At 41.2% G+C, this 24,631-nt stretch overlaps 1 protein-coding gene across 1 annotated transcript in view; it reads right to left on the bottom strand.

Annotated features, from left to right (window-relative positions):
* The window catches only part of enox1 (ecto-NOX disulfide-thiol exchanger 1), a 128,766-nt gene that overhangs the window by 71,847 nt on the left and 32,288 nt on the right, over positions 1-24,631 (bottom strand). The window contains exon 2 of the mRNA XM_031746654.2: positions 18,401-18,433. The gene's annotated coding sequence lies outside the window, so the exon portion shown is untranslated. The remainder of the gene's footprint in view (positions 1-18,400; positions 18,434-24,631) is intronic.

Here is a 24,631-nt window from a genome sequence, read left to right as displayed (position 1 = left end):
GCAGTGGGCTGAGGCGGCGCCGTCTGTTCCCATCCCCTCTAATTACAATCAAAAAAGACGAAAAGTGGCAGAACTCATAGCTGAACCCCCCTCTGTGTTCCCACAAATGTAGTCACGGGCGATACAGCGGCCATGCTTCAAGTGCTAGATGTGACTTGGATCGTTTTAAACTGCCCCCACCACCACCTCAAGATTTAAGGCTGCTGTTTTGGTTTGCTTAATCAGAATCAAATTATTTAACCCAAACATTTTTACATCTAAATATGAGGAAAGTGGAGAAAGTCACCACAGCTGGAGCATCAGGAATGCACCTGGACAGCGCAAAAAATAGACCCTGCTGATGCAATCCTTGTAGTGCTAACAGCTGATTCAAACTTTTGGCATCAGTCAATATTGGCTCCTGTGAACGATATCGGTCTCATCACACGGAGGACATCTGCCGCGTCTAGATGTTCTGAATCTAATCCTGCTTTAACATGATGTACCCAATCACTGCGACAAATAACATCCAGACGACACTGATGATATCAGACAACAAGCTGCAGCAGCACAGAGGAAAGGGAGCAGGTGACGGGGGAGATCATGCAGTGGTGTCATTTATCTGGAAGACCTGTTGAGCTGTAGAAAGCTTGGAGAGCAGACGGACAACATGTGGAAATCCACATTCATGTTTATGAGGGTTAAACCGGTTTTGATCTTACAGAGATAGGTGGTTCTTCATATCACTGTATACATTACAAATACTATTCTGGAAGAGTTTTTAAATGATGAACCTAACTTTTGGTCTCCTGTCTTCTCCGTCACTGACCTGCAGACCAGTTGGTGACCCTCTGGCAACCTCTGGTCACTAGGGAAAATGTCTATTGAGTGTTTGGAGATAACTCTGCATCTTCCATGCAAACTCCTAGCAACTGGAGCAACCTGCTAGTGACTAGTACAAATACGCAAAGGCAGCACCGTGCATCAACCTCGTCTTACCTTCCTCATCTGTGGTATCACCATGGAGTACACCCACCATCCAATCCAGCCACTTCTAACCTTAATTCAATGTATACAAGGGTTTTCATGCAAATACACAAATAGTTTATCTAAAGGACAAACTGATCTGATCTAAGTACTTGTAAAAGAGTTTCTTTTTACTTTATTTCAGTTTCTAAAACATAACGATCAATTTTTTAAAATCCAGTTTACACTTGCACTTAAAGTGCACTTAAAAATGTAAAGGTGTCATTCTCAAACTCAAATGGGCCGTCAAGTTGCTCCTTAAAATGTGGAAATGCGTGTGTGTGAGTGTGTGAGTGTGCTAACTTCAGCTGCAGGCGGAAAAAAGTCACTGCAGCCGTTTGGATGGGGTTGCTTCCAGAAATCTGATGAAAAGTCCAGATGTTTTGGCTCTCTATTCCACATCGTCATTTATGCATGTGTGTGTTTGTGTCTATGAGTGTGTGAAAGAGGAAAAAGGAATGGAGTGCGCATTGAATTAAGCATGCATTAACCCCAATTTCAAGGGACCGACTGAGGTCATTTAAACTATAGAAAGAGTGGAAGTACAAAAAGTTTCCCTCTGACTGCACATCTTTGTGAAAACCTGCTCTGACTTACTTTAACAAAATGTAAAGCAGACTCTAACTTGAATCCTAAAACCAAGTCTGAACCCTCAAACGAAGCCTTTGATGGTCTGTCCCAAAGTGAGCATCAGCCAAAATGTCCTCACTTTCCAAGGTCTTAAACTAGCACAGCCATTCTTTGTTCAACTTTAATACTGAAGAAAAGGGGAGCACTAAGTCACATCTTATCAGTCTGAGTCTCTCACCTACCTCAAGTTAATTCCCATTCACCTTAAGTCAAAATCTATCTAAACCCTTCTTTTGAGGTCTGGACTCAGTTTTTGCTGAAGTGCTGCTGGACTGAGCAGAGTTCACAGTCAAGGAACAACCCAGACTCTGAGCTACAAAGTGCATCAGTCTATTTAAAGAGGCAAAGTGAACCCAGCAGACAGCTGTGAACTCTGAACACTCTGCAATAAATCTGTCAGCTCACACTCTGCACTCGCTGAAACGTACTCTGTATCTATGACTTATCTTTCAAATAAAATCAATCTGTGCACAGACGTCTCAATACACACTGCTAAGGTCCATCCAAGACTATATGTTGTTACTGTCAATCCAGCCAGTGTCATGTCAGTGTGTGTCCTTTTCTTACATTTTGAGTTTATTACACTAAGTTTTCGTTTGTCTTTTGCGGGAAACTTCATCCAATGGTATATATGATGGAATGGTTTTATATTGTATTTGTAAAGCGCTTAGCAATATTGTTTTTAAAGATGAATGCAATAGAACAACAGATTAATGAATAAAGATTTTTTACATGTTTAAGAGGTCACTAAATGAACAAAAAGCATACTAAAAATCATCAATTAAAGCTAATTAAATAAAACTTGGTAAATAAATAAATCTGGTTAAAATAAAGAGACTTGCAAGAGTGCAACATTAGCAAGTTTTCTGCAAAGTTTTCCATGTTTGTCATGATTCTGCTTTAGAAACCTTAACAGGCAGAAACTGACTGCAGTCATGCAAAGCTGCAGCCTGATTGCACATCTCTGCTTTTGTTATCGACTGAAGTTGAGGGTCTGGGCTGGGGCCGGCATTCATTCAGCTTTCAGTCGGGGTTCTTGGCTGTTGTGTTGTGCTAGCAGCATAATAGAGTTGCTTTTGTTCGGGACACATTTTGCACTTTACAATCCTTTTATAAAAATAAAATATACATATCCAAGAAATCAAAGCAAGACAAGATATCAATAAATAACATTACAATAACGTTGGTCCAGAATCAACATTGCAAATGACCAGTGATGTTCTCTGAGCAGTCAGTTAGCTTTAGCCAAGAATTTAGCTAATCCTTTCAAAATTTGCTAAAATTAGCAAAGCAACATAAGTAATTCAAATTTGGCTAACATCAAACTAAAATTGATAATCTATTTCTATACTGTATAAGCTAATGAAGAAAACACTTGAAATGCTTACCGTGTGTTTTAGAAGAGATTTTTAAATAAAAAAGAAAGACATTTTTTCATTCCTTTTCTCCCACATTGTAAGGCTATGACTTAACAATAGCCTGAGTGGTTAGTTGCAATGTTGATCCTGGACAAAATTTATTATAATGATGCAGGGGATATCACATATACCCACAGTGCATTGTGGTCAATAAAGGTGGGACATCAAATCAGTTGTGTGTCAAATCAATCCAGGCTCATCCATCATGTGCAGGAAGACAGCACATTAAAATATACTGCTGAAATCAGGCCAGAAATCACAAGAAGATGATCTTTAACAGGAGGGCAGATGGAAACAAATCAGGTAGAGCTGGTGACTTACATGGGGAAAGATTTTAGTTGTAAAGTGTGCAATGGATATGAAGTAATACACATTTTCTTTAGCTATCACAGTGTTTTAACTCACTCATCTTAAAGGCCACCCAAGAGGATCCTAATCAGATGCCTGACTAAATTCAACTGGTAACAATAAACTGCTCTCCCCTAACAGTTCAGCTGCTTGCATCTGTGATCTTTCACCTACTACCCAAATCTGAATAAATAAAAAGCTTTGGCCACTGTAAAAACAATGGCCCCATACTAAGTTCTGAGAATTCACCTCCTAATAAAAAAACAAATACCCTCCATTCCACTTTCAGATTCGTCTTCCTCTCTACAGTTTGCTGATGCTGCAGAGGACCCGCAGCGCTCACAAAAGCAGCGGCGAATAAACTGGAACACAGCGAAAGCAAAAACAGATTACTGCTTCGTCACAATGATGCTTTTATTGCTAAAGAATAGCCCGAGTGTGGAGAAATCGCAGCAGGAGACTTTCATTTCTTATCACAACCAACACACTTTTCAGTCTCAGTCGTAAGCGTAGAGTAATTCTGCCTTCAGAAAACACTAAAAAACAATAAAGTTTATTCAGCTGGGTTGGTACGAGGTGCTGCACAGTCACACAAACAACTGAAGCTATTCTGGGTTAAAGCTGCTGCCGCCGCATCGCATTCCCCGGAAACACACACACACTTGTACATCAATGCATAAACACTCATACATATTTATTTACCTCATATGCAGTGGTACACACAGCCACAAAGCTACACAAATAAAGTGCACGTGAACACAAAATCTAGGAGGGGTCTTACTGAAGGAAAATGGTCCTTAATCTGCAGAAACGTAGCCCATCCCCACAAAGACGGCATTATAGGGACAGGTTCTTAGACATGAGTCTCTGGTGATTTTCTTTTTTTTAATGGAAGCACTGTTGCGTAGAGGCGTTTATTCAAAGAGCAGGCAGCAAGATCACCTCATCTGATTTAAGCCAGCAATTAAAGAGCAGCCAGATGCCTTTGGGGGAGAGGAGGGGACGATTGAGGGAGCGAAAGAGGAAGAGATCAGAGGAAGCATCAAATCAAGAAACGATAGGGCCTTCCTTTTGTGCATAGAAAGCCTGCTTTGCTTCCTCCTACATGCAGATAGACTCTTTGTGTGGTGTCGGTGTGAGACTCCATTGTCACACTCTGTATCTATTCACACCTCGGCTGAGCCAATTTCTCAATTGGGATGCATTTGCAGAGAGGTTTCATTGTGACTTGATCAAAGAGATGGCAGGTGGAAACGCATCATTTTATTAAAAAAAAGAGAGAGAGAGCGAAAGCCCTGCAGATAAGCTTACTGTATGAATAACAATCTGATATTCAGGAGATATAATATTACACATGTTGGTGTCAGAGCTGAAGGCATCATTGGATGTAATTCATTGTCACTGAGCATCAGTTACTGGTACATCTTTGTGACTCACTGCCATACTCATTTCCCCTGAGCTGCCAACAGTAATTCATAATAGAATCACAACTCAGAAGATGAGGAGGTTCGACTGATCGTCATATTAGTATAAGTCATATCTATAACCAAAAAGCCAAAACACTCCATCTTTTAGCTTCTCACATGCAAAGTTTACTCTGCAATTATCTTCACAATAAATTAGCTACCGTACTAAGTGCACTCTACCTGCTAGCACTATTAGCTTAGATGAATTCTAAATAAAGCATAAAAAGTTTGTATTTGCAGAATGTTGAATCATATTAACCTTGATATTTTATACAGAAATGATAGCAACATATTTGGAGTAGATGAGTGTGCGCCTGCTGATATTCATATAGTAAAAAACTACCTGCTATCGTGGTGTCACAGTGGATGGACCTCACTAACTGATGGAACCACAGCTCATGACATGTGCTCACCTTGGAGCAACTGGTGCCTTTATATATAGTTGAAACCACAGACATGGTTATAATTTGTCTTACTATAACAACCATAGCATACGTATTTAGATATGTCTGTATGTACCCTATCACCTCCTTACAGGTGGGCCAACCTCAAATTTTGGACGAACATGTCAAATATGCAGCAATTATTGGAGATTATGTATCGGAATTTCAGGAGCAGGACCACGCTCCTTCTGGTTGTCATCTCTATAGGTTCCCTCAGTTCTGCAAGCTGTTCATTCTCGTTTACGTGACACACCCTCCCTCCGTCCCCTTTTCAATTCTTTAACTTCTTAACACTTCGATTTAGTACACGGGGATCTGCCAGGCCCGAGAGCCGTCGCCAGTTCCCTTTGAGGCCTTCCCCAAATTGCAGCTCAATTCACTTCCAAGCCATTCACCTTTACCTACTAAAACCCTGTCAAATCTAAATGAGGATGTGGGCCTTCCAAGCCAATCAGACTTGTTACATTTCTCAGGTTGAGCACGTCAGGTTACGTGGAAGGTTATGGCGTAGAGATCTGAAAAAGATCTGCAAAAGCACAACAGACCTGGCTATTTGTTTTTAATCACTTCTTTTATTTTAACACTTCTAGTAAAATTAACATTTCATCAAATTTCATTCAATTTTTTCATCAATTAAGTGAGCAGGTTTTCAAATATAGAGCCTGTAGAGACAAGACTGTATGAAGTAGAGCTGGGTGATCGATAACGATATGGCCGAAATAACTTTTCTCGATAGAAAAATTAAACTATTGCGATAGACCTCATCTCTCTTGTCCTCTTAAAAAAAAAAAAAAAGAACAGCCAATCCAAATTAAGTAGCAATTCACGAACCAATCACAGCCGCCGCATCACGCCACGTGACTTGTTACGTACCACAAGCGCCAAACTAAAACCGTGCAGCCCGGGTAATGAAGGAAATGAGTTTGCCGACTAGAGAAAAATCAACCGAGGCGTGAGCGAGGTTACCGAAAAAAAACAGATGATGGTTCCAATGCCGGAGAGCTTGTCGAGCGGAAGGGCCACAGAAGTTCCGTAGTGTGAAGGTATTTCGGCTATTTCAAGTCTGACAAAAACAGAGTAGCACGCACTGTAAATTGTGCTGAAAGCAAGTCTGGAAATACAATAAAGCGGTGCATGCTCAATCTCTGACTGAAAGCGCTAAGGTTATTCGGCTTTTGTCAGACTAAAGTAACTGTTAAAACTGTTTGAAAAGCTAAGCTATACAACAAAGAGATTGAGAATTTCCTTTTAGTTCTCAGTTTATTTGATATTGACAAAAAAAGTTAGTCAATTTGTCTGTTCTTCTGTAAAACGACCTAAGATTTATTTTAGAATTAATATTTTGTTTCTAAGTGGAATTGACAATTTAGTGGTCTGTTTTGTTTGTTCTATTTTGAAACTTAAACGCTTTAGCGGCTGCCTTTTTGTGTAGTTTGCAATATTTGCCTTTATTTATCTGAAACTGAAGTCTCATGTTCCTTAAGTACATCTACCCTGTTGAACTTATTATGGGAAATAAATATTTTAATTAAAACAAGCTGCTAATTATTTCACATTTTACTTGTGAGCAACGGCACATTTAAATCTTACAAATATAGTTATTTGGCTTATATCGTGATATATATCGTTATCGCCTGAAATGAAAAAAACATATCGTGATATGAAAAAATCTTATATCGCCCAGCTCTAGTATGAAGTGGATAAAACATATTGTTGAGATGATGGATGTGTTAATAAAACGCTGTGCTTTAAGATCGGACAATGGCTGTAAGGTCAAGCATCCAGTGCAGGTGTGTTTTTGACATAAGCAGCTGTAAGCAGTAAATTATGGATTAAGGCAGCCACAAACCTTCAATATCTTGGCTATGAAAGACATTTTTCCAGAGGCAAGACACATGTAAAAGAGTCCCTGACAGTTTGCTAACATGGTCGATGTTCTTCCGCCTGATCACATTTGTGGATCTGACACCGTCGTCTCCCCCAGCTGCCATGAAGTATTAAATAACTCTGGAGGATACACTCAAGCCCAAAATGTCTCACACCAGAAAAAAACCAAAAAAACTAAGGGGAAAGAAACAAAGCTGAAGATGAGAATGTCTGCGAGTGAATGTGTCCACAGAGAAGTATTATATGAGGCCGCAGCAGAAGCCTCAGGGTGTCATCCGCATTCGGACCAGAAAGGACACCTCAAGGTTGAACCACCTCGCACTAAATTATTCACCAGTCAGGAAAAAAACTACACATCTCCCCTTCACTCTGCTGTAAATATGCAAACACAACCCCGCCTCCTAACAAACTAACTGATAGAAAACTCTGGATTACATAATAAGGAAACATTGTTAATTCATTTAGCGAGGCAAAAAAATCTATATTCTCTGTGACAGTAAATCCTTTTGACACAAGCAGCCATGGGAACTAACACAACACACATTCCCCGCCACACACTATAACACAACCAACAGCAAAGAACTTATACTGATCATCATTAAATTATTTACCTCATCTTTGAACTTTGAACTCAGCTTAAACCTTTGTTTTACGTTCCTTGACATGATAAACACATGGCTCATTTCTGTGTTAAAGTGTGCTTACATTTAGTATATGTGTTGCTGCACACTGAAAGGTTCACACTAGCTGTTCAGAACTTGATTGTTTTATAAAAAATGAGTCCTGCCAACTTAAATTTATGGCACAGTTATACTTGACTAAAATTAAGTCAAATGTCCCTTTAAGAAAACCCCCTTACAAATAGGAAATATCAGTGGTTACCTTATTTATTTTATTATTATTATTATTTATTTATTTTATTCTTTTTTGCATTTGGCAATCCACTGCAAGTAGTTGCCACAATCACTTTTGATTGCAAGCCAGTTCCAGGAGACAAGTTGCCTAGTTAGAGGCAACCTGTCTCCTGGAACTGCATTCTGATTTGGACTGCAATTACCCTGGATACACATTTGAAAAAAAAAAATTGATAAATAACAATTTATAAAATAACATTGCAATCAATCTGAGTCAGTCTGCAATGGATCTCTTTTCAACTCAACTCGACGTCACTATTTGTGGAGGAATTTCTGAATTTGTTTCAAACCTGGGGTCTGAATGTGATTAGTTAATGTGAGTTTCTGTGTATGTAGACAGAAAAAGACTCATAACAGATGGGACTCAAAGTAGGCACACATTTCTTTTATCATTCATTTGTAAACTTTCCATGCTTTGTGTTTAATTACACAAAATCTTAGGTAATTACAATTGATGAGCAGTAAAATGCACATCACTTGTCATTGAATTACATGGAGTACAAGCTTAAAGATTTGTAACTTCTAACTAGTATATAACTGCATATAGCCGATTACTGTGTACAGACCAAGAAAATGCTGAATTTGAAATATAGTTTAGTATGTAATGCACTTATTAAATTTAAAATAAAAAGTAATAGAAAAATGATTGTAGAAAATAAAATAAGCAGGCATTCATACTAATTAAAAAAAAGGTAAAAAGTCAGACTTCTAACCTGATCTGCATTATGATCCTCCTTTCTATCATGAAACCCTGCTTTTGTCACAGCACGCAGGTCCCACTAAGAGAACCTTCTCCTTCACGGCTGCTGCAGTGCTGACACGTACGAGGACCTGTAACTTTCCATTTCAATAAGCCCGGGGCAAAATGAGCAAGCTGCCCGGCATCGATCTGTTTTTCCTCAGGTTTTATGGAGGGCAGGAGGGAGGAGGACATGTCAGATTTTCCCTCAGCTGGATGGCAGGCAGCGGCTGGTCTAGACATGAAATCACCAACCGCACGATGAGACACCGAGACAGAGAGACTGGAGGTGCACATTCCCTGCTACGCCAGGTTTTTAAAGTATAGCAGCAACATTGTTGTGTGCAGTCTTCACGCATTAGAACAATCAAACCACAGAGTGCTACACAAGCCCGTGTCATTTCTTTGCCCGTTCACGTCGGGCCGTCTGGAGTTTTGTGGGTAACGGTTTTTGTGAAGACATCAGCACGCTGCAGCTAAAGAAGCTTAAGTAAACAGACAAAACAAGCAAAACTGAGGAAACCATCCAGCACATGACAGCACATGAGCTCTGTTCCTCTGGGTTTATAACATATACACACATACGCAGGGCCTCACATGCATGGCTCTGTACTGGACCCACAAAAAGGAAACAATATCAGTTGGCCCTGACTCCAACTTCCACATCACTGTGCACAATCCCAGCATTTTTCAGGGTTTGTTTTTATGTGACCTAGCACACCAATATTTGTCCTTCTGATGATTTTGTTCCCTGTTCCTGCCACAACAAGCCACCGCTGCCTTTCCCTGTGCTCTCCTCCAATTGTGTTTTTCTCACTTCTCTTTCTGTTTTTCTGCCCCTCTCTTCTTTTTCTCTCTCTTTTCTCGCCTCCTTCCCCACCAGTCACTGTGATGAAGTGGCCAGTGAGTAGCCGTCTCTGTCGGTAATCACCACGGTAACTCATGGCAGCGCTGCGGCGCCGGCAACACGCCATCCATCACCGCCTCCACTGCTGCAGGAAACTGATATATCAAGATGTAAATTCTGGCCTTGCTGCTGCTCCCAGAACTCCTTGGATGTCTCCACAGAGGAGGGGGGGAAACAAGGAGAATATGATGGTGGAGAGGGATAAGGTGAAAAGAGGAATAAATGAGAGATGAGATAGCATGCACGGAGACTGTAGGGGGTGGGGGGTAAATATAGAATGCTGAGGAGAAAAAGAGGGGTGGATAACAGGATAGAGGATGTGTGGAGCAGAGGAGAAAGGTAAGAAGAAGGCAGAGACATAAAAGAAAAAGAAAAGAGTAATGAGGGGATATACTGCAGCAGAGGAGATATGAATAGGTGGGGGGAAAAAGAGGACAAAGCACCTATGGAATGAGGAACACAGAGTAGGGAAGCTGATGAAAGGGAGGAAGGGAGGAGAAGAAAAGGAGAATGAAAAAGCAGAGGGAGGAGAACGATGAATGTATGATGACGGCGACAGTGTTAATCCATCCTGATGCATCCTTATTGCTCTGTCACAGCCTGCAGTTACCACACAAACACACACAAACACAAGGGTTGTAACATTTGAGCCCTGCATATAATGCATGTGAACGTGTTTAATGCAGTGGGAGATGGGAAAAATTAAAAGAGAGAAAGAGTAGTGTAGCCTAAAGAATCCATGGGGAGAAATCTGTAAGAGCAAAGATGGTAGTAAGAGCAGAACTTCCAGGGCGGAGGTGGGGGGCTTTTTAGCAACTTATTTTAGGCCAGGATTTAAAATCGCTGTCTGTTGGCTGACTGTGTGGACAGGTTTGCATCCATAGTGAAATGATACAAATTAAAGGATTCCAGTCACATTTCTGACACAAAGGCATGTGAGTGAAACAGGAAAATGTGATTAAAATAAAAATGCAGACAAACATCAGCTTTGAGTGTCAGTGAGCCAGAGGATGAAAAAGCGAAACACAAAGTTAAAAAAACTACATCCCGTTAATGTTCCAAGAGAACTAACGACTGCGACACAGAAGGTAACTCAGAAGGTATGAATGTAGACTTTGGATTGGATAACAAATTTCCAACTTGTGGTGCCTTTTTCCTGGACCAATTTTTGTCAGTTATTTTTTCAAATCATTTTTTAAGATTTTTCAGATGCAAACAAACAGATCTGACCAATCAGACCACTTGTAGCTCAAAACACACAACAATACCAAAAATACAAATAATATAATAATACTATTTTACGTCTGACACACATCTAGACGTTGCTCCAGGTCAATCGGCTCTCTGAAATGATTTCTCTGCCTCTTCAGATGTGGTCCCAACTCTGCCAACAGGAGTTCAAACTGCCCCACTGTCCTCCTGAAATATGTATTAAAAGCGCTTGTGATGCAGCTTCAGCTCCTGGATCAAACCGTGAGACTCTCCCTGCTGCTGCCAGAATCTCGGTTTCTTCCTTTTCTTGTTTAGAACCAACAGGACCAGCTCATCATGTTGAGTTTATTTTTTTATAGCAAGTTTTTTGCTGATGAATTTTCAGCAAAAATTACCTGGTCTTGGTGTGTAATGGCCTTTAGTCCATCCATCCATCCATCTTCATCCACTTTATCCGAGGGCGGGTCGCGGGGCAGCAGCCTAAGCAGAGAAGCCCAGACCTCCCTCTCCCCAGCCACCTCCTCCAGCTTATCCGGGGAACACCAAAGGCGTACCCAGGCCAGCCGAGAGATATAATCTCTCCAGCGTGTCCTGGGTCTTGGGCCTCCTCCCGGTGGGACATGACCGAACACCTCACCCAGGAGGCGCCCAGGAGGCATCCTTGTCAGATGCCCGAACCACCTCAACTGGCTCCTTTCGATGTGGAGGAGCAGCGGCTCTACTCTGAGCCCCTCCCGGATGGCCAAACTTCTCACCCTATCTCTAAGGGAGAGGCCAGCCACCCTTCGGAGGAAGCTCATTTCTGCCGCTTGTATCCGCGATCTCGTTCTTTCGGTCACTACCCACAGCTCGTGGCCATAGGTGAGGGTAGGGATGTAGATCGACCGGTAAATTGAGAGCCTCGCTTTTACACTCAGCTCCCTCTTCACCACGACGGACCGGTGCAGCGTCCGCATCACTGCAGCCGCAGCACCAATCCGTCTGTCGATCTCGGCTCCCTTCTCCCATCACTCGCGAACAAGACCCCGAGATACTTGAACTCCTCCACTTGGGGCAGGAACTCATCCCCGACCCGGAGTGGGCACTCCACCCTTTTCGGCTGAGAACCATGGCCTCAGATTTGGAGGTGCTGATCCTCATTCCCGCTGCTTCACACTCGGCTGCGAACCGCTCCAGTGCGAGCTGGAGGCCTTCACCTGATGAAGCCAACAGAACCACATCATCGCAAAAGCAGAGATGAGATTCTGAGGCCACCAAGCGAAAGCCCTCCGCCACTTGGCTGCGCCTAGAAATCCTGTCCATAAAAATTATGAACAGAACCGGTGACAAAGGGCAGCCCTGGCCCCGTATCAAATGAAACTTGGCCTTTAGTTTCATTTTTAATAGGTTTAGTCTTTTTAAATGATTTTTTTCTGTGTTTTATATTGTATTATATTGCCATATATCCAAGGCAAGATTTGGAAAAATACGTAAAGGTATTCCAACAAAGACACACAGCTTTTGAAAAGCAGAGACTTACTATTTTGTAAAAGTACAATGTCTGAATGAACACAATTTTGCGGCACTAACACATACTAAAACCAGGCTATTTGTTCTATATTTTTATTTAATTTTAATCAGATTTCCAAGTTCACGGAATCTTTTCAATTAGTTTTAATTTTTCTAGTCTAATTTGTATTTTTAATCAGCTACAATGTTTTTTCACATCTAATTTTAGTTTGTAGTTTAGTTTTAGTTAAATATAATAACCTTGGTTGCGAATACCAGTCTGGTGTTCCCCAGGTAGCTATAAGAGGTTGCTAGCAGTTAGTAGTCCCATTCATATGGGCCCAGACACCAGTCGGTGACCCTGTGGGAGCCGCCAGTCTCTACTGAAAAATGTGTATTTCAAACTCTTTGCAAGCAGTATCAACAGTGTTGGTCAAGTTACTTAAGTTGCTACTTAACAAATTTGTTACTAATTACTAATTACTTCTCCAAGAAAGTAATCCCATTACTTTACTGATTACTTATTTTCAAAAGGTAGTTACTTTATTACTTAGTTACTTTTTAAAAACATGATTTACAACCTGAATACGTAATAAAGCAAAAGATCTTTCAGCCCAATTCTATTTTTTCTGAATAATCCATCATATAAAACTGAATCAAATGAAAAACTGCCTTTTTAAAATTGTTTTATTAGTTTTAATCTTTTAACTTTATGCACATTGCATCAAGCAAAAATTGTCAAACAGTGTTTGACTAGAAGAAATTTGTTTAACATATTCCAGCATATAAAATAAAATCATGTTTTGTCTTTAAACTCACTCTTTCAAATAGATGCAAGTAAACACAGCATAAAATGAAATAAATCAAAGATTCATTGGTACTAAGTCCTCTGTTTTCCCCTGTTTAGCAGGAGTGGGGCCGGTGTAGGTTTGCCTAGTGCCGCAGCGGTCATGTCAGTGGGGGGATCCGGAGGTTTCTCAGTGAATTTCACATCCCCATGTCAGCATGCTAGGTGCTTGCTCAGATTTGAAGTTTAATTTTTCACTGTAGAAAGAAGTTTTCTTCCCACGCAGCGTGTACAGCGCACGGTAATGTTTTTGTCACTTTTTACGGAATCAAACTCAAAGTAATGTAAGTACTTCCAAGCTTTAAACGCTGCATGGTCGTACTCTCTCCCGCACTCCATATTATCCATTGTTGATCTACACGTCTGTCACTGCCACGAATGTCGCACGCTCATATGTCATTGTAATGAGACACTCTCACAATCAAAATCATGGTTTAGTAAGCAGTAATGCGGCATGCTTACGGGAAAGTAACAGTAATCTAATTACTTTTTGCAGTAGTAATCCTTTACTTGAAAAAGTAATCAGATTACATTAATGCATTACTGCCCATCTCTGGTTGTGAAACTGGTCACAAACACAAACGTGTTCTGGAAACGCTGCCACTGTGGCTACAGCTACAGGAAAGAAAGGGAAGTCAGCAGGGACGGAAAGTCTTCAGCTGGAAAACTCCCTGGAGGTGCCTCATCTGTCTCAGCCGCAGAGCAGCAGAGCAGCACCTGCTTTGTGCAACACCCACTATTACAGCACTGTGATTAGTAATATTACTGTGCTGAGTGATTTGGGTTTGGTAGGTGTTACTTTATGAGTGCTTTCAAGAGCTGCATGCAAGGTAATGTAACTCTAAAATTAGGTTAGCAAGTCAAATTTTAAGTCAAATGTAAAAACAAACAAAAAAGCAGTTTTAATTCCGTGAAGAATTTGCTGTTTGTTTCACACACTATATGATGGAGTGTGATTTTTATGCATTCATATCCATCAAGTGTTGCCAAAAAGAGACAAAAAACATGCACTGTCTGCATGTGTCCTCCCATGGCGTCAGCTAAATCTACATTTGACTTTTGAGCTGATGGGGAATCCTTCTAAAGCAGATGAAGCTAATGATATGAATCACATCAATGCCTCATATTCCAGACAGATTTCCAGTGTTTACGATAAGATTACTACAAGCTCCTGCTTGGGTCGGTGGGTAAAAGACTGTGTGCACAATGAAAGTTTAAAAAATCACATGATCCTAAAATTCAGCACATCTCCATCTTCTCCATCTGTTGTAGTGAAACATTCTCGTTAAGAACTACACACTGAGCACAGCAGAGAGAGAGGAAGAGAGCGCAAGAAAGCAGAGGAAAAATCAGCCATTTCACTCCTCCTCAGGTCATCATTACAGCACATCAGGACAGCTGCTACCATGGAAACCTCCAGAGAGCAGAGCCTAGAAATACTTGTTGGTCGCAAAAATCAAAAGCCAAACTATCTGCATCTAGGCAGTTTGTTTCACACTCTATTTATTTATTTATTTTTACCAACTTTAACTAATTTTTAATTTCTAATCTTTCCTTTCTGTAACGGAGGAAAAAGTCTCACCCTCTTTTAGAGCTGCTGTTGATGTCATTAGCTCACTTCTCCATAGACAGATGGATCCACAAACTAGACACATTGGAGCTCTTTCGGATGAAGGAAAAACTGATTTTGTGAGTTTTCCTCTCATTTGTTACCCTTCTTGCATCCTTATACTGGTACTGTCTGTATTTTCAGTCCTGTGATATTAAGTTGAAGTCTATATTGTTGTTTTCTGTTTACGACTATCATGTGTTGGCTCATCTGATGCTTTGATATGATGATGATCTGATCTGATAGGGTGCGTCATTTTTAATGTTTTTATATAAAGCTCATCTGTTTGGTTTTGTTAAGGGTTATAATTAGGGACATGGCTGCAATGATTAACAGGTGTGTTAACACATGCAGACGTAGCTACCGTTTTTCCGCACTATAAGGCGCACTTAAATCCTTTAATTTTCTCACAAATCAACAGTGCGCCTTATAATCCGGTGCGCCTTATGCATGAATTCTGCTTGTGCTTAGTAGTGACCTCGAACCGATTTTTTGTAATACACGGCTTGAACTCCGTCTACTTCAGGTCCCAAAGTCAAACGAACACTGCGGCATCACTGAGAGTTAAAAACTGTCTAAATTCTTTCATCTTTAATAAAATGATCAATGTTGTTGCTTTACATATGTAACAATTGAGTTTAACATCCAGGCATCCATGAAAAAAGAATTTAGTTAGAGTTAGAAGTTAGCAGAAGTTAGCTCGCTAGTTTCCACCTAAACATGATATAGCATGTTCTGACTGAGAGATTTCTGAAAAAATTCAAACGTACAGCTCTGCTATCACTTCCAACATAAATGAAGACAGAAAACTAAACAGCAGTGAGGTTTGTAGGGTTACTGAAGTTGGACTAGCTGGTATATAATGATTTGCTATGCAATCGCTAGCGACACAGCTACGGTAGCATAACATAAACACAGTGAAGTTAGAAGATGAATACTAACTTTTTTCCACGCGTTAACGGGAGGGTTCCCGATGGTTAGGGACAAATGCAATCACAACGCAGGATGCTGTAAACTGACCAAACTTCAGTCAGGAGATAATCTATCCACAATACGAGGTTAGTCAAGGTTAGTATTAATATACTGCAACAACATGCGATTAGAGCAGCTGTGAGAGAATTTATCAATAATTAATCAATGGTACGGAAGTGGAGGAAGCAAGAAGAATGAGTTGAGTAAAGTTTGACTTATCTGACTGTTTTGTTTCGCTTTATGCGCCTTATAATCCGAAGACGCATATGGTCCGAAAAATACGGTAACACTTTGGATAATTGAAGTGACTAAATTGGACCTCTCCACCATGCTAGTGCTTTTGGTCCCTTTTAGTAGAATTTTTAATTGAGTTTTCTGAGCCCAAGAATCACGAGATGTTTGTACTTCAGATGTAGTTTATACATTTCAAACTTTAAAGGGCTTTAAAGTCTTGCACGATGTTGGTGTTCTGGCAGCTGTAAACATACGTATCAAGTCAAATCCCACCTTAGATCCATTATTAAATTGTCTGAAATCCTTTTCAGTTATCCAATGACAAATGTCTGACTATATGTTATGTTGTATCTTTTCCACTGCTCGGCTCTGATGAAGACACAGTTGTAGTGACACACAATGAAAGGCTGTAAGCAATGTGCGCTCCAGTCCAAACAATTTCTCAGTTATCTCAGTTTGAATTATATAATGTGATCTGGTATTTATTTGGATATGTAAACTGTATTTTAGGCAAAATAAAAACGGATCAGAGGTTCTAAAATTCAGAAAAGCTCATCTTGCATCTTGCTTTGCGTTGTTTTTGTTTTTTTAATCCAGGCTTGATTGGATATAAAAAGAACACAGAAAAAAAAAAGATCATGATTCATGATAACATTTTATCAGTAGATGTTCATTTTAACAGTCACACATTCCCCGTTAAATTTGGCATCAAGAATTCGAACTAATCAGTGTAAGCAGGGTTTTGATTCAGAAGGCTCACTACTTACAAGATTACCGCATAGAAAGTAATGTGTGCTTGACTCTAGAAAGCTCCTGATGTTTTAGGGGAGCAAGAAACGTAACTTACTAGATATGAATTCAGAAAAAATATTGTAACTGAAACTACGGCTGACAGTTTAAATTCATACCATTTACAATCTGTGCTGAAAAATTCCACTTTGTGTCCAGAAAAGGACAGGACTTTGAATTTTGCTGCAATATTGACGCAGCAGTCAGCTAAGCTAATCAATAAAAATAGAAAACAACTGTGACCAGTGCTGCACTGATCAGATACTCATGAAATAATCACATGACAGCAATTTCATACATTTAGGCATGAGGAGATGCTGAGGCTTAAACCGAGAATCAAAAAGGGGAAGAAAAGTGATTCAAGTGCCAGCCCACATTTAAAGTCAGCTGAGTAGTGTTTTATTTCCAGTACTCATCTGAGTATTTCAGAATCTGCTGATCTACTGGGATTTTTCCACACAACACCTCTAATGGTGTCTAAGTATGCACAAGAGCATCTCTGAACAAGCAACACACAGAACCAGATGGGCTACAGCAGCAGAAGATCACCCCAGGTGCCACTCATGTAAGCTGAGATATCAGAAGATTATAAAAAATGTTGCCTGGTCTGATGTTGCAACATTCAGGTCAGAATTTGTGGTAAACACGATCAAAGCATGGATCCATGCAGGCTGCTGCTGCTGATGTAATGGTGTGGGTATTTTCTTGGTACACTTTAGTACCCTCAGTACTAACTGAGCATTGTTTAAACACCACAGTGTACGAGTATTATTGCTGACCATGTCCATCCCTTATCGTCTGTCAGCGTGCCACAAAGCTCAGATTAACCCAAAGTGGTTTCTTGAGTATGATATCGACTTCACTGTACTTGAATGACCTCCACAGTCAACAGATCTCAATCCAATAGAGCATCTTTGAAATGGGAGATTCACATCATGGACGAGCATGTCAATATGGACCATTTATAAATCTCTGAGGAATGTTTAGCGCACCTTCTTGCCTCTGTGCCATGAATGGCAGTAAGAACTAGAGACCTGTGTTGTAGTTCACAGTGATGTTATGCAGATTTACAAGAAGGCTGCAGTGGATTCCATCAACAATAAACCAGCATGCATGCACAACAAACTGTGCATCCTAATATGTGATAAAGCAGTTTTCTTTGTAATTTAAACCAAACTAAACTTGAGAATAATCTAAGGCAACGAAAATGTGAAAGTGACCTTAGTTGCACAGTAACAAAGAGCAGCTGGACAACCACTGCAGAGATGTGTCTGGATCACCACCTGAGGGACAGTTTTCCAAAACACATTATCAACACAGCTTGACGTGACAAATAATCAGGCTGGTTCTGCATCAACTCTTTAGCCATTTGCTCGTGGAAACAAAAAGAAAGAAAGAAAATATGGCATGTCAAAGTGATTGGACAGGGTCTATTCATCATACACCTGCAAAACCAAGAAGAAAAGACAGGAAAGATAAACTTCTGACTCACTGTTGTGCTGCAGCTGCTCACGTCTGATGGCCCCTGTGGAGACAAAGACAGAATTCCTCATTAGTTTTATTGGTCCCGTGTTTAGGTTTTACCACTGTCCTAATGAATTAAATGTGCTGAGATCTCGTCAGGTTTCAGCCATGACATCATCTCAACAGTCCCCCGAAGCAACGCAGTGCCTGTCTGAATGTTAATGTGTGTGTATGATGGATTCAAGGCTCGCGGAGGTGAGCAGCTAATAAAACCGCTGCACGATTTATTGCACGAAGGCGCAAGAGTTCTGTGCACATACACACGCATACGCTGAGGACCAGCTGGGCTTTGCTGACCTTTCTAAAGAAAGGCTAAGCTTTAGAAGCCCACAGAGAAACAAAAGCAGGAAAACTGTGTCGAAAGAAACAGCGCTAAGCTGATCGGATCTTGATGACAGACTGTGCAGCCCGCAGACAAAAGGTCACTTCAGCTAAATCATCTCACTAACAAAAAGGAATTGGCCAGTAACAAAGAGCAATGAATGACATCAAACAGGATTTATTTTTATCATAAAGTGTAACAGGCTTATAAAGTGTACTAACTGACTATGGGGAAACCACACTGCCTGCTGCTAAATTATACAGAATCATTATTCAGTGTAAAAGACAAAGGATGTGTAAAATTACAGTTTAATACTGTAATTTTAACCTGACGTCTAACTTCAGATGTCTAAACTATCCAAAGGTATTTTCCAAAGACTCACTTTACTAAAGAAGTATAAAAGCTCCTCATATTGATGCAGAGATGAAAGAAGTACTAGTAAAAATACTTGTACTTAAAATACTTAATAGTATTCAATGAAAGCCACTATGTTTTCACTGCCACTGCGTGGATAAATGAGGTGTTTCCAGTTTTTTTCAGGTGAATGATTAATAGTTTTAAGAGATTTTTTAGAGATTCCTTCAGCTTTTGGAAGGCCAGCGGTTTTCCCAGATACTTTTTTAACATCCTCTGGCTTCAAGTTTGGAAATTTGTCTGAAAGACCTGCTTGCTCATTTATATCAGCAGGGTCCAGGCAGCTGAGGTAACTAGATCAAATTCCCTCATCAGTCCCAACTTCACCGATGCTAAGCACTGGCCATCTGACTTATTGTTTTGTCGTGATTTAATTCGGTGCAAAAAGAAACACCAGGAGTTGCAGTTAAATCTTCATTAGCAACGCTGTTGCCATCAAGTACCTCCAATATCAAAGAAAACGGTGCTTTCCACTAAACCTGACAACCAGGTGCAGCATCATCCTGTTACTGTGACAACAAAGCTAATTAAACTTGTAACATTGTAACAGTGACAACAACATCATCCCATATACCAAAAAACACTGTCATTGTCACACATCTACAGTTGGTAGATTAAAACAAAGAAACAATATTTTAAAGTCAGTTTTAGCTGAAAAAAACTTCTTTAAAAAAAAACAACATTTGCAGGCATGATGCTATTAAGATGGGCCTATGATAGCAGCTTAGAGCAGATTTTATCTTTACACTTTCTCTCTCACTGCTTTCAGTTTTAATATGTATACAAGGCTCCACTCCCTTGAAATGCTGAATGCATCCTCTTGCTTCAGCTCCATGTTTACTGCTTCAGTATGTGGCTGGTTATGTATCCTCTCTTTAGCAGTGTAATCATGCAAAGCTTAGATCAAACAATGGCTATCAGTTAGTCTCATAGCATAATATAATCTAAAATGTAAAAACAAATATGACATGATGTAAAGTGATGAGATGTTCTGTTACTAGCTGAATGGGAAAAGTGTAGGTGCGTTGTTTTTAAAGACAATAAAGCATTAAATGTGGTGCTGGGTGATGGTTGTAGCACAGTCTGTAAACAGAAAGTGAGCGATCGCTGTTTAATGTTCAGCCAAGTGAAGAGTACAGCGCGTGAGTGCCAGAGCAGGCCATATGGCAAAGACACTCCCAAGCCAAAGCAGTCTCGACTGGAATGAACCAGTCCATCTTCCAGCAGCTCCTGTCCACATACAGACACAATCAGTATGGTTTTCTTTCAGTTGTTTTACCCTCCAATTATTACAAGCAGTGAAAACAAAGCTCAACTGAGCTGAAACTGGAATGCATAGAAAATAAAGGTGTGGAAATGACACCGCTTACCTTAGCTAAATTACCGGTAACACCCCTGAACAGCAGGTGTGCTGTTAACCTTTCCCCCTCTCTCTCTGTCTTTGCTCTTGTTTCTCACTAAAGCTTTAATACTTTTATTTCTTTACTGTCGGTCCCCGGTGTTTTATTTATCTCCTTGTTTTCACTCCCTCATCACCTCATCACCGCCAGACTGACTGATATGCAAATAACGAATAAATCTGCATATCAATTAACAACATCATCTCCTCACCAAGCATTCTCATTGCATGTACGGAAAGGAGGGTGATGCATGTGGATCATATGAGGGATGCATTAGAAATTCTGGATTACAGAATACCTGTGATTCAGTCTTTGTTTTGTTTTGGGGGTGGGGGGTATTCATGTTCCTCAAACTATTTTTAGAAGCAGTCAAATGTCGAAATGTAAGAATTATTTATTTAGTTTTGTAATTATAGGATTAAGAGTGACTTCAGCTGTACAGCATTTTAAAATGGATTTAGTGCAATGTTGCAATACATAGTTTTAATGCCTAAATGCAGACACAGTGATACAGAAATGTGTCAGGTTAATATTTACAATAGCATGATGGTGTTGCAGGATTGCTTTGGTTTTGATTGCAGATGTTCTGCAGATGAAGGTTTAAGCCCTTCTTCCAATTTTCCAAAGCTGTCCCATGGATCAGACTGGAGTTTTTTATCGAGCTGTCAGGTCTTGTGTTTGACACCCCTGTGCTAAGATGTACTAGCGTTTTAAAAACTATTCTTTTAAAGGGGGACCTTTTCTGCTCATCTTCTAACTCCACATATTTATTCTTGGACTTTCTTTTTCAGGGTAGCTTCTCATAGTTTAAATTAGTCGTTATTTATCCAAAACTGGGCCTTAGTGGAGCACATTAGTTCCGTTACCAATTTCTTTGGCATCACACAGACTACAGAGTAGAATAAATCTCTTACAGCCTGAGCACTGCACCCAGAGTTAGTGCTTACACACCCACTGATCATTTGAACCTTGTTTCAGTTGGCCACGTTTTACGGGAGCATCCACCTTTTATGTCTCATGCATTCTACAGTTTTCTACACCACATCTCTGGATGGTATGTTACTGTAAAGCTCAGCATTTACCTTGTTTTTAAAGTTTTTGTGGGCACCCAGCACTGACTGTGACTGCCTGACCCTTACCCAAGCTAGAATCCAGTTATTATCCTTAAATCTCAAACAGCGTTTAAAGTTGTAGATCTCTACAAAACCACTGGACTCAACCACTATGGGGGGCTTCATGTATTTGTGGGGTTTCAGGACCCCACAAATACAAAAGAAAAATAGAAAAACAAGCCTATAGAAAAGACACATTCACATAACTACACACTGAGCTGCACAAAAACCTATATGAGTTGTTGCATCGGTCTTCATCTTCTCATTTGCAACCCTGCAGTGCAATTAATTCCTGTTGGCTTAGGTGTAATATAAATAGATACATCTGTGTGGAGGCTATAAATAGAAGAAGAGATGTTGACATGTATAATACTGTGAACATTTTAGGGGCACTATGTCTCACAGTGATTGGGAACATCATAGCAGTTTGACAGCTATGGCAAATACATATCTGATCTTGCAGCAAAACATTGAAGTGTTTTATTTTGGCACTGGTAGCTTTTGGTCAAGTGTAGAAAAAAACAATCCAGCGGTGAGAATGGGCACCGAGGCTATTAAGGTGCTGAATAAATTTAGTGTATTTCTCACTGACCATGGGCAGAGTTAGTGCTTACATGCCCACTGATCTCATCATTTAAACTGGAGCATCCACCTTTTATGTCTCATGTACACTGACCATTGGGTCAGTGTACATGAGACAACAGAGAAAGCACAATAGGTCCTCATTAAAGGATTAAAAGATAGAACAGAATGTACTTTTAAATATTATGAAAGAAGCAACAACAAAAAAAACCCCCAAAACTTTAAAATTGTCCATGCATCACAACAGGCAGTGAAACATATTATACCATCTAACTCTCATCCACTTATTCTATTTTCAAACTTGAGTGCAGTCTGGTTCATTTCTAAAATGGTTAGCAGCAGCAGAAGATTTAAATCGGGCCAGTCTAGCAAAACTTTGGTAATTACTGAATTTGAACTGCAGCAGCATTTAGCCAGCTTCAAATACTGAACCTCATTCATAATTATAATACACTTCCCTTCTTAGTAGTGCAGAATGACTAGCAAAATGTGAAATCAGAAATGTTTATCTGGTAGGAATGAATTCCTTCAGCTGAATCCTGAAAGCCAAATGAGAAATCCAAGTAAGTGCCGGTCTTCCCTCTAAAGCAAACCTCCAGGTCTCTGCCGACCGGCCTCTCTATTCATCACACACCACCGCAGTCGCACTGGCTGTTCTCTCCTGAAACAAAGCACAGCAACCATTTGTGTGTTTTGTGTGAGCTTCTGCTTTATGGCCCCTTTGCTTTGCCTTGATCAATCAAACAGGCGTGGTGAGCAGCAGGGTGAGCGGGGAGCGCTCTGTAGCAGAGGATGGGGCGATGTTCCCGCATCCCACCTATTGGCACAATCCGTGTTCCGGCAAGCCCTCGTATAAATCACTGTTAATGACACCAGAGAGAAGAGGAGGAGGAAAAGGGAGCAGTTAGGCTAAATAATCTGCACAGTGCTCCTCAGGATGTTGCTTTTGGAGAGTTTATGAGAATTTCACCTGCCTATGGAGAGAGCGAGGAAAAGCCGGACGGCAGTCTTTCCAGGCTCATACGGAGGCTCAATGTGGTTTTAATTTCTTTAATTGAGCCTTTATTAAACCATGGGAGCCCCACAACGTCTATTTCCACCCATATGTTTCTCCAGTGGGTTTGGAAACTTTGACAAAATCTTGAAATATCCATCCATCCATCCATCCATCCATCCTCATCCGCTTTATCCGAAGTCGGGTCGCGGGGGCAGCAGCCTAAGCAGAGAAGCCCAGACCTCCTCTCCCCAGCCACCTCCTCCAGCTCATCCGGGGAACACCAAGGCGTTCCCAGGCCAGCCGAGAGATATAATCTCTCCAGCGCGTCCTGGGTCTGCCCCTGGGCCTCCTCGGTGGGACATGCCCGAACACCTCACCCAGGAGGCGCCCAGGGGCATCCTTGTCAGATGCCGAACCACCTCAACTGGCTCCTTTCGATGTGGAGGAGCAGCGGCTCTACTCTGAGCCCCTCCCGGATGGCCGAACTTCTCACCCTATCTCTAAGGGAGAGGCCAGCCACCCTTCGGAGGAAGCTCATTTCTGCCGCTTGTACCCGCGATCTCGTTCTTTTCGGTCACTACCCACAGCTCGTGGCCATAGGTGAGGGTCGGGACGTAGATCGACCGGTAAATTGAGAGCTTCGCTTTTACACTCAGCTCCCCTCTTCACCACGACGGACCGGTGCAGCGTCCGCATCACTGCAGCCGCAGCACCAATCCGTCTGTCGATCTCCGGCTCCCTTCTCCCATCACTCGCGAACAAGACCCGAGATACTTGAACTCCTCCACTTGGGGCAGGAACTCATCCCGACCGGAGTGGGCACTCCACCCTTTTCCGGCTGAGAACCATGGCCTCAGATTTGGAGGTGCTGATCCTCATTCCGCTGCTTCACACTCGGCTGCGAACCGTTCCAGTGCGAGCTGGAGGCCCCACCGATGAAGCCATCAGAACCACATCATCCGCAAAAAGCAGAGATGAGATTCTGAGGCCACAAGTGAAAGCCCTCCGCCACTGGCTGCGCCTAGAAATCCTGTCCATAAAAATTATGAACAGAATCGGTGACAAAGGGCAGCCTGGCGGAGCCCATCGCCCACCGGAAACAAGTCCGACTTATTGCCGGCAATGCGAACCAAACTCTTGCAACGGTTGTATAGGGATCGAATGGCCCGTAACAGTGGGCCAGACACCCCATACTCCCGCAACACCTCCCACAGGACACCCGAGGGACACGGTCGAATGCCTTCTCCAAGTCCACAAAACACATGTAGACTGGTTGGGCAAACTCCCATGCACCCTCAAGTATCCTCGAGAGGATAAAGAGCTGGTCCAGTGTTCCGCGACCAGGACGAAAACCGCATTGTTCCTCCTGTAT

The sequence above is a fragment of the Oreochromis aureus genome, linkage group 16 (genome assembly GCF_013358895.1).
Source record: "Oreochromis aureus strain Israel breed Guangdong linkage group 16, ZZ_aureus, whole genome shotgun sequence".
Classification (NCBI taxonomy): Eukaryota; Metazoa; Chordata; class Actinopteri; order Cichliformes; family Cichlidae; genus Oreochromis; species Oreochromis aureus.
This window is presented reverse-complemented; position numbering and strand designations above follow the sequence as displayed.